This window comes from Ptychodera flava, chromosome 7 (genome assembly GCF_041260155.1).
Source record: "Ptychodera flava strain L36383 chromosome 7, AS_Pfla_20210202, whole genome shotgun sequence".
Lineage (NCBI taxonomy): Eukaryota > Metazoa > Hemichordata > Enteropneusta > Ptychoderidae > Ptychodera > Ptychodera flava.
Genome location: NC_091934.1, coordinates 41,256,291 through 41,268,293, shown reverse-complemented (window position 1 = coordinate 41,268,293; position 12,003 = coordinate 41,256,291).

Genomic DNA, 12,003 nt, shown 5'->3' with positions numbered 1-12,003 from the left:
ATTTACCATTTTCTAACTTGTCTAGTCATTTCAAGACCTTTGAAAGCATCTCTTGTGAATCATCTTGTGTTTCAGTAGACTGACCTATGTCATCATCAGTTGCCTGTGACACTTTACCCTTTGACCTACTATGCCTTTGTAAAGCCTGAAAATTTTCCTCTAAATATGCAGCCTTGAGGACACTTTGTAATATAGCATCGGGCAACCCACCAACTTCATGAATCTTTCTCTCCAAAGACATATCGGGAATTGCTTTGAAAAATGCTTCAATACACAAACTTTCAAAAGATGATTTCACAGACCTATCATGCCAACTCACGCAAAAGCTGGTTCTTACCATGTACACTGTAACTGAACCAACCTCTGGTCGTTCATTGAAAGCCAACCCGCTACTTATCAATTCACGAGGCCCAGCATGAGAAGATCCACCAAAAGCACTTCCTGTCATAACTATAGGCGTTGCCACTGATTGGCGTGTGAGGGCGCTGTCTTCCCCAACCGGCCTAATAGGTGTACTATGCTGTGACATTGAACCCAACCAAACAAACGTCTGCATCATTTGCTGGAGCTGATCGGCTACCCTTTGAATTTCTGCACTTCATTTGCAATATCACAAACCGACCTTTCCATGGTATCTAACCATCTACTCATTTCTAAATCATTCTTACTTTCCCCTACCACTCTGGCGACACATTCTGACCCCGTCCTGTGCCTCAGAACACACTTTTTCTACACACATACACTGGCGGAGTACTCAAAACCTGATCAGAACTAACTATAGAATTATAGCTGTTTGCTTTGACATGTTGTCGATCCCACTGTCGAATTTAGTGTTAAAATCAACCTCCTTATCTCCAGACTGCGATAGCATCGTATCCCTAATAGGCGTAGCCATTGTGTACAAGACTAGTGTTTTAATTAAAACACCAACAACATAAGCTTATGTGTAATTCACTCTATCTTATGGCGCAAAAAGGTTCAGCCTGACGACTGCACCTTCAAACTATAAAGCATTGAAACACAAAAAAAATAAAATAAATCAGAAATAAAAGTCAGATGATCGACACTGGTCCGAATAAATTCAAACCCGGTGAGCAGTACCGTGCCAAGAGTGTGCGATCATCTGACCAACCTGTAAATGCGCCCGTTCTCGAATGTTTGAGGCAAGTTAAAAGTCTCGGGATGTCGTCTCTAGCTGTAGCTGATATAAACGACGACAATCCCAGTGCTGCTAATCAATGTGGTGGATGGGACTCTGCTCAGGATCAGTTCAAAATCTGGGAACGTGGCTTCGATCCTACCCAAGGGAAATCCCGCTCCCCAACTGTTCCCCACACACCTTGTTTTCAATGTCCTGTCCGGCTACCCCACCGGGTAAAGACCCGGAAAAACGCCCCGGATAGAATTAGCGACTACAACCAACGTCCTAAGCTAAATAACATAGGGATCTTGTGATCGCTGAACTCCGGACTGGCTACCACAGCAAGGAAGGGATGAAATTAACTAAAACTCAACAGAGCTGAGCGACAACGATGCCAACACAACCCCATGAAAATCTCTTCTCACAAAAGCATGCTTACATTCCACGAATCACGTGACTCCTAACGCACTTCTGATTGGCCACAATCCCCCGTCCAGCAGGTAAGGAAACCCGTCACTCACGGCCAACAAGTGACGAAGTGAAGCCGAAATGAAGCGATATACCAATCACGTATCACATTAGCATTTTCATAACAATATAATATTGCATTTGAAATAAGAGATAATGTACAAAAATGACGTTTATTTTGAATTGTCTATTCTCATTCTAAAACGGCAGGTCTTAAAAGACTGACACTAAAAGTGATGAAAATCATTATAAGCAAAATTAAAATGTCTCTTATGCAGAATGTAGAATTTTATTGCCCAACAATATAGTCGTTTTGTTGAATGGCAGATAAAGAACATAATGTGAAAATTTCAGAGACTTTGACCTAGCCAGACTGGAGTAACATTCTTTGGAAATCCTAAAATTGGGAGGAAAGAGAAGAGAGGAAGTCGGATGATATGCATAAATTTGCGTATAGCTACACTTTTGACTCACTTAATATGAGACAGTTTGACAAGCTAAATTGTAGCTCGGCCAATATTTTAATCTTAGGTTAACAAATTACTTGAAATTAAATGAATATTTGCAAAACACAAATTTTGAGCAAAATACATTGTGTTTCGAGTAGCACCCCTTATTTTCTAATTTTCTCGCTTAACGAACTTTACTAATTAGTGTTACATGTATAGAATTGCTGCATTAAATTTTATGACACAAAATACAGATTTCGATCTTCCAGAGCTATAATAGCGCACAAAGAGAGGATCATGTCAATCAATTGCCAATTTGCATACTTAGTAAACTAACGTAATTAGGATGACATATCCAGAAATACTGCAGCAAATGTAATGATTTCGATCTCACAGTTCTGTAATTCCTGTATGACATTCAGCAGTGTCGTGTAAATTAATTGCTTATTTGCATATTGAGTGACATTTGTGCATCCAGGGTGAATGTCTAGAAGCACTGCGACAAATTTTATGAAACCCGGCCTGTATGATAATCTTACAGTGTTATAGAGTAGCATGCAAAATACCTTTCGAAACGTCCTGGCAAATAGTTGCCAGTTGACATATTTAATGACCTTTTGTAATGGCGGAGAAAAGCCAGATTGGCTTTACGTTGTAACTATGGATTGTACCAACCCCATTGTTTGCTGTGGTTATGTCAGGCCTCTACATGCAGAAGGAATGTTTGTTATAAACAATCTATCTCCTGAATGAGTGCACTTAATCTGATGACAATTTGCAGATGATAATAACAAGATTTCGCAGTCAAGAAAGGCATTAGCAGTATCAGTTTTAGAATAGCTAATTATAGTATGTGTCTTCTGTAAGTAACACGGGGGGGCATTTTTGGTTCATATCTGGCGTTCTCACCTTTTTCATGTCAGGGGCCATAACTCTTGCAGATTTGTTAAATTTTGACATTTTAAGAGATAGTACATGAAATATCTAATTCTGTCCAACTTGGTAAAATTACATAATCCTATGCTATTCCTACTGAGCTCTACTTATTTATATTACAATCCAATATGGGAATCAATCACAGACAGGATTTGGTTACCTCATTTCTTATTTCATGTGCATCATATTGACTTCACTTTAGTTACAACCACTGATAAATTCCTGATCACAAAGGGGACTATGTTATTGTCAATGACTTGTTCTAAATAACTTAATTATTAGTACCATCATGCATGATATAATTCAGATTTTCACGGATCTTCAAGAACAGCACATCCTCCACTTCTAAAAGGTATATTTACATCAAAACGAGATCGTCCAAAGCTATCGCGTTCAGTAAATTGTCCTGGTCACTTATTATTTATTAAATACCTCAATGTGAGTGCAAATCACTAACTTGATTGAATCAGAATATCCGGGGGGCTAGCGAGCCGTGTGAACGATGTACGGACCGGTTCCAAAGTTAGTTGGTCTGGTGACGCCCTTCGATGTTTTCGATGTCAAAGTAGACGCTTAATGCTAGATTTAAATATCCATGCGCACACTGCTCTTTTGAACTTGGGTAAAAACTGTTTGATGCTTTTCGATAATGGTAAAGGTGTTTGAGAATGCCATGCATGTACCTAAATTTCATATTCATATAGCGTTAACTGTGAAGAGGCATGTAATAAAATATCATTGCCTGAATACATGGGTTTATGTACCCTCGCAGCAGAAGATAATGTGCCCTTCTGGCATAGGACAAATTGTCACATGTTCTCGGGCACATAAACCAATGTATTCAGGCAATAATATATAATGATTAATGATCTTTTCTTACATCGCGAGATGTATACCTAATGAGTTAATCCCTTGACAAGGCAAACACAATAGGCGATTAGGCAAAGAGGTTGCCATCAGAGTTTAAGAAAAGGAAGAGGAGATGTTGATAGATTCTAAATACATGGAGGAACTGTTAGTGAAAGAAGACGCTTTATTGGAAATATCAGAGATATTATGAGAAGGATAAAAGAGTTCTTACTTTCCTGTAAGGTCAGTTGTTGCTTTCCATAAGGAAAGTATGATCAGGATAAATTACTAATTGTTTGGTCAGAAAAAGCATCATTGCATAAAACAAGCTAGATTCTTTTCAAACATGGCCGTACTGCCATTAAATTGAGTCTGTCTGTAAGATTCTTGTAAATTACATTCTGAATTTTTTATTTCTGAGAAAGTTTAAACTAAAGACATTATGCTGGTGCAAATTTAGTATTCTAAGATTTTGTACAGAAAGATATCATAACTTTGCAAGCAAACGAAGAACGGCTTAATCTGGACTCTTTATTTCATTGAATGAAACATCAATACTTTGATAAAAACAGCTCTCCTTGTTATGTTTTTTGAAGACGTGTCTCTTGGCGTATAACGTCTTCGGAATATTTCCAGGTTATGTTAGTGGTCTTCATTATACGTGTATTTCTCGTAACTTTTTTGCTTTTATTTCGGTCTTCGAGAAATGTTGGCATCAGTTTTTATGCGTAGCTATTATAAACTAGTTCTGTAAACAGGGATAACATAGGGTGATAAATTCTGGAAACAACATATATGAATCTCAAAGTGTCATGAATAGAATTCTCAGAAGTACTGAAACAGTTACCATGGCATTTGCTATAGTTACGGTACTATAAAATTCTTCAAAATTCAATATCGGTAATTAATCACAAATGGTATACATTTTACACGGTAAGAACACTTAAAACGTTACAATCGTTTCATTTTCATTTTCTACTATCACCTTCTGTGCCTTTTTGACTGGCAGATTTGTTTGCAAGCTGTCTGTCGCCGACATTTTCATTTGTCAGTTTAAGAGGAGATTGATCTTGTGTCTGTTTCTTTGTCATCGGGCACTAGAGTTTCGCTGGCCTTGCGTTTTGTACCACGTCTGGGATCAGTTTATGTTCCCAAGTAGCTAATAGTCTGAGTCAAAAGAAAAACAATAAATAGTATTACAAATTATCCATTCCCTCATTTGGTCGTAGCAGGACATGTTTTGCGATTACATGATGGCTTGGATCTTTGCGTTTAAAAGAGTACATTAAACTTGTTCCAGTCAACATCTTTCCGAAAAAGACGAGATGGAAAAATTTGAGATTTAGCAAAAACTAGTATCATTGTACACAAAACACACACACACACACACACACACACACACATACATACATACAACACATTAAAAAAAAAAAAAATATATATATATATATATATATATATATATATATATATATACATATCGAAGTATACAGATGTCCGCGTGGGAAATTACAGTGCTCGATGCCAAAGCACAGCATTATAAATAAAGAAACAATAACAGGAAACGTAACATTACGTGGTTAATTCCCCTTTCAACAAGAACGTGGAAATACGGTGGTTTCACTCGGGTTCGAACGAACGACGTACGGTACCCAGTCACCTAGCGGAGAAGCCACAGACAAAACCGCTCGGCCAAATCCCCAATCTCAAAAAAGATTGGTTCAATAACCGAGCTACGTTGTTACAATTTTTCTGACTGCGACCCCTCCACACGCTGTAGAGTTCGTGAAGCACTCACGCTCGTACGCTCACTATCATACATCGCACCCAAACTTTATTGAAGCGAAGCAATGAATACAACGCTTAAACTGGGCGAAAGACAGCCTCGGGGACAATTCTGTCCACCAGCAGAGCTATCAACCCAGGGTAGAAAATACGGTGGTTTCAATCGGGTTCGAACTCACAACGTACGGTACCCAGTCACCTAGCGGAGAAGCCACAGACAAAACCGCTCGGCCAAATCCCCAATCTCAAAAAGATTGGTTCAATAATCGAGCTACGTTGTTACAATTTCTGACTGCGACCTCTCCACATGCTGTAAAGTTCGTGAAGCACTCACGCTCGTAGCTTACTATCATACATCGCACCCAAACTTTATCAAAGTGGAGCAATGAATACAGCGCTTAAGCACTCACGCTCGTACGCTCACTATAATACATCGCACTCATCGGCAAGACATTCCTCGAACTTGTTGACGAAAACTTTCCAAAGGGGTCTAAAGTTTATAAGATCTTCAATAGAAACACAATTAAAGTGAATTACAGTTGTATGAAGAATATGGCTAGTATACTTAAATAACATAATTAGAGTGTAATCACCAAAGACCAACGTCAAGATCGGCCAGCTGATTGTAATTGCCGGGGCAAGTCTACATGCTCTTGAAGGGTAACTGTCAAGTAAAAGATGTGGTTTACAAGACCAAGGTATTAATGGGAGATAACACGGAGAAGGTCTACATCGAACTCACTGATAATGCCTTATAGGCGCGCTTTGCTAATCACATGCAATCGTTCCATAAGGAAAGGTATCAACACTCAACACTGGATTAGACAGTTAGGTACCGCAATGCCTTATGGATGTATTGACAACATCAAAGATATAGGCAATCTCTCAAGTCCTGGTCGTTCAGAAGTAAATGTGATGGGCCTTTTCAGTCTTCTGTCCGTAGAAGACATAGTCATGGTCTTAGGCGTTACCATCAGCCTAAATTGAATACATCTACCTCCAACTGCCATGGCAAATTTCATGAAATGCTTATTTTATTACAAAAGCCTTTAGGTCTCCATCACATTCGTACTTCATTATTTGCTCTTTCCATCAAGGACTTGAGTAGATTGCATGCCTATGCATTGGGATTGTCTTTGACCGATCCGAACAAACAACCATACAGACTGGTCAGTATTATTGCTGATATTGCACTATACAGACTATACAAGCCAGTTCGTGCTGAACCTATGACTGATGATCATAGTCATTTCATACATCTTCCATTTACTAACAAAGGGATTGATGCCATTAATATCAGCAATATACTTCACAACAAAAAGGTTACATCAACTATGCCTATATACTTTAAGAACCAGTCTGTACCTATTCTGTCATATCGGTACACCCAAGACAATCTCCAATAAAATATTCAATTACAATAAGGCATTGCGGCACTTAAAATTGATGAATTCCTTCAAACACCAGCATCCTGTGACTGCTCTACATCTCCCTTCAAATATACTCCAGTTCACCATGTCATCACTGGTGATCTGAACTTGGTTGAACATCACCACCTTCGTAAGATATTATCTTGTGGACCCAAGTTCAGAGAACCTCGCAGGATCAACTGGAACCATAATTTTAAGATCATTATGGACTCTGTTGAAGAATATGCCAGGAAATGGGCTAAAAGGGAGGATGTAGAGCTAGACACACTGTCAGAATGGGTCAAATCTGTGAGGAAAATAGTTCGTGGCCGTATTGGTCGACTAAAATCACATGTTTGCAGAAGACCCTATTCTGTATTTCAAGATCCTGATGCTGTTAAGTGTTTGAATGATATCCATGACAAATATGTTGTCGTCCCTGCTGATAAAGCTGCCAATAACATTGTATTTGTCTGTAAGAAGTATTATTTTGAATGTCTTATAGACGAACTTGGTGTAACTAAGACCTCCACCAACTCAACTTACAGACAATCAATGTTCAACAAATCTGAAATTTTGGCAAATCCAAAGTCATTCATGGATAATTTTAATATTACAACAAAGGATGACCATGATAAGTTGCCTAGCTTATACTGGATACCAAAGCTCCACAAAACACCTTACAAAGCTAGGTTTATCGCAGGATCTTCAAAATGTTCAACAACAGAGTTATCGAAGATACTGACTTCTGTTGTTTGTACTGTTAAACGGGACTTCAAGCATACTGTGGTGTTGTCTTTTTTCGGAGTGGTATAAATCAAATGTGGATATTAAAAAATTCGAAGGAACTCTTGGAAACTTTGAAATCAAGATCCGTTTCAAAAATAACATCTATTAAAACTTTCGATTTTTCCACATTGTATACCACAATACCACATGATAAATCGAAAGAACGCTTGAAAGACATCATCAAAAGTGGATGACGCCCCTTATTCCAAATTTTGAAAACACTGTGAACCCCCCTAATCCAAATTTTGAAAACAGGTGACCCCCCCCCCCCGCACGCGACAACTGTAATATGTAATAATATAATACTGTAATATATATAATATATATATATATATATATATGTGTGTGTGTGTGTGTGTGTGTGTGTGTGTGTGTGTGTGTGTGTGTAAATATATATATATTATATATATATATATATATATATATATATATATATATATATATATATATATATATATATATATATATTATATTTTACATACATTTATATTTAAGTCATTCTGTGTGTTAATGAAATTGTTGGCATGTCAGTGTAAGATAGGAATTTCAAAGTGTCAATCTTAAAGTTTGAATACAGTACATTTTGAATGAGCTGTGAATGTATTTCACACTTTCTATGCTTAACCAGATGTCCTGAACTGTTGTACAGGAATGGATGTCAATTGTTAATATCAAACAGGAAAAGCAGTAAATCAAAAACTTTGATGGGTGTTAAGACTTGCCAGCCATCCAATTAAATCTCCTGAGGAACCATAGAGAGGCATTTTAGCAAATCTGATGTGTGCAGAGTCTGAGATGACCTTTTCTTGTACATTGATATTTGTGCATGTTGCTTTCTCATACTGAATTCTCATAGAGAGAACAGAAAAGTATCAGGAATTTGTCATGCTTTTCATATGAAATGCAGATTTCATAATAGTACACTTTCACTTAGCAAACATCAAGATATCTCTGGCATATATCTCTGATTATTAAAGTATAGCGCCCGAAGGGCACGGAGAAAAATATGAAACATCCTGATATCTCTGATATATATGTCTTGTATATTAAAGTAATGCACAGGAAGGGTGTGCTGAAAAATGTCTGATATATTAAAGTAATGCGCTCGAAGAGCACGCTGAAAAATATTGAACATACATATATCTCTGATATATGTATGCCTGATATTTTAAAGTTGGGCGTGCTGAAAAATATGTCTGATTATTAAAGTTACGCGCCCGAAGGACGCACCGAAAAATGCAACTGGATGAAATTTGTGGCTGACACGACGCATTTTAGGCAATGGTGAGCCTGTGTCAAAATTCAAAAACACACTGACTCCCCTATTGGGCATTTCAAAACATGGTGACTCCCCCCCCCCCCTATCACCAAAGTCAAAAACAGGGTGAACCCCCCCCCATGAATCCACTGCCCGCCCCCCCCCCAGGCCGAAGAAACTGACCAGTCCCTATCGGTATACATTTCCCAGCTTATTCGATATGCAAGAGCATGCAGTTCATATGTGATTTTGTAGAGAGACATGGCCATCTCTCTTACAAACTGTTAAATCAAGGTTTACACCAAAGCAAGACTTGTCTCTACATTCAAAACGCTTTTCGGCAGGTATCACAAGCTGGTATATAAATACACTATTTCTTTTCGACAAAATGATCACTGATGGCATCGGTGACCACTACCTATCTGACTTACAGATTGATATATGGCGGGTGCTACATGTGGGGCAGGATGCGCTTACTATTTTCGAAACACCTGACATCACTTCTTGGTCTTTTGGCCAGAGGTCCATATATCTTTCTTTCATGAATTTGACTTGTTTGTGTACCGTCTATTTACTGTCTGTTCTGTGCTATTTTGTGTCTATGTTTACAACTATTGTCTTACGAATTCTGACCTAGTGTTATTGGATTATGGATTGGTATGATTGCGATTATTTTACTCAATGAGTTGCCAAAGTACATCTGGACCTTGAAACAAAGGACAATTATGTGGTCAATTATGTACAAAAGCATCAAGTACTCTAATTTAAGCAAGCGATGTAATTTAGCCGAGCGGTTCTGTCTATGGCCTCTCAGCTAGGCGACTGATGCCGTATGTTGTGGGTTCGAATCCGATTGAAAACTAGCCTTATAGTATATATATATATATATATATTGTTACACAGGTCATTTTCCCCCACATTCATGACCGGAGAGTAATTAGTCGAGAACATTCTTAAGGTCACTGTCCTTCACGACCTAAAACCTTGAATTCAATTAGTCATGTCTAGAATGTCCTGTAAATTTAATAAGTTGTGTAAGAGAGATAATATTAGAGCAGTAGTTAGCATGTCAATCAAAGTTCTAGATAAGTCTTATATGCTCTTATAAAACCACATGAGTATAAATAGGGGCCGGCACAGCTTGCAGTCAGACATTTTGGGATCGTGTCTCTTGCATGTTACTTCAAGTCTTTGGAAACTCCAGCAGTATTAATTTCAAGACTTTCCAAGACCTTCAATGCCACACTGGATTTATACTGTGGACTTTATGCAACTTCAAGCCTGCAAGCCAAAGGACTGTTCACCATCCGACTAACTGATACAATTCTGAGATCGGAGCTTTGGCGTCCCAGCTGAGAAAGGTAGCCTGTATACCTATATATAATATATATATATATACAGATGTCCTTGTGGGAAATTACAGTGCTCGATGCTAAGCAGAGCGTTATAAATAAACAAATTACTTCTAGTACAAAGTAATGTAATCAATTACATAAGTTTCATGCAAGCTGCACATAATCAATGCTGACAAATCAACACTGTTAAACAAACGCTCGGAGTTGGTTTCAAATGTCACCACCAAAACAAATATTATTTATCAAATTTTAACACCACCTACAAATAGAATGGTTCGTCCCGATCAAATATGTAAGAGTGTCAAGCTAGTAATCTTTTCACTTCTATCTGAGGATATCACGATACATGAAACTTAAATAATTGATTTCATTACTTTGTACTTGACGTAATATATAATTTTTCTCAAATGTCTGTACCATTACAATTGCTATTTATCGAAATTTTACACCACCATAGAAATCGTAGAATAATTGTGTTCTAACCACATATATGAGTAACACGAAAAGCTAGTCTGTCTGGAGATTGCAAGAGGCATGGAAAATGAGTGAAGGATACTGCACTTTGTACTTGAAGTATTTCATTTTACTGTTTTTTAAAACCCTGATCGAACACTGATATCTTTCATGAGGACATCTAATTACTTACACATGTAGACACTGTTACGTGCAGAGAAAACGAACAAAAGGGATGAATGAAAAGTCCTTTGGCTTGCAGGCTTGAAGTTGCACAAAGTCCACAGTATAAATCCAGCGATGGCAGTGAAGGTCTTGAAAAGTCTTGAGAATGACTACTGTTGGAGTTTTCGAAACACTTGTAGTAACACACAAGAGACACGATCCCAAAGGTCTGACTGGAAGCTGTGCAGTCCCTTTTATACCCATGTGCTTACATAAAGGCATATAAGAACAATCCAGAACTTTTATTGACATGCTAATTACTGTTCCAAAATTATCTCTCTTATACAACTAATTAACATTCCAAACATGACTAATTGAATTTAAGGTTGTGAGGTCATTAAGGGCAGTGACCTTGAGAATGTTCTAGACTAATTGAACTCAGGTCATGATGAGTGTGGGGGAAATGACCTACATAACACACCCCCTCTTCAATAAAAAGAAATTTTTTCAAAGAAAACTCTTTCTTTTACAAATGTAATCTTAAAAGTGTGAACAACAATAAGCTCTAAATATGAGAGAGACAGTCTGCAATTAAATTGTCTTTGCCTTTATATGTCTAATGTCAAGATTAGACTCCTGTAACATTAAACTCCATCTTAGCAATCTCTGATTTTTGCCTTTAAATTTCTGCAGAAAAACAAGAGGGTTGTGATCAATATAAACCACTATTGGCTGATTTGAAGAAGTAACATAAACTTCAAAATGCTGTAAAGCTAATATCAAAGATAAACACTCTTTTTCAATTGTAGAGTAGTTTCTCTGGGATTTGTTAAATTTGCGTGAAAAATAGCAAACAGGATGATCTACACCATGACTATCCTCTTGCAATAAAACAGCACCTGCAGCCGTATCATTAGCATCCACAGCTAATTTGAATGGCAAAGTG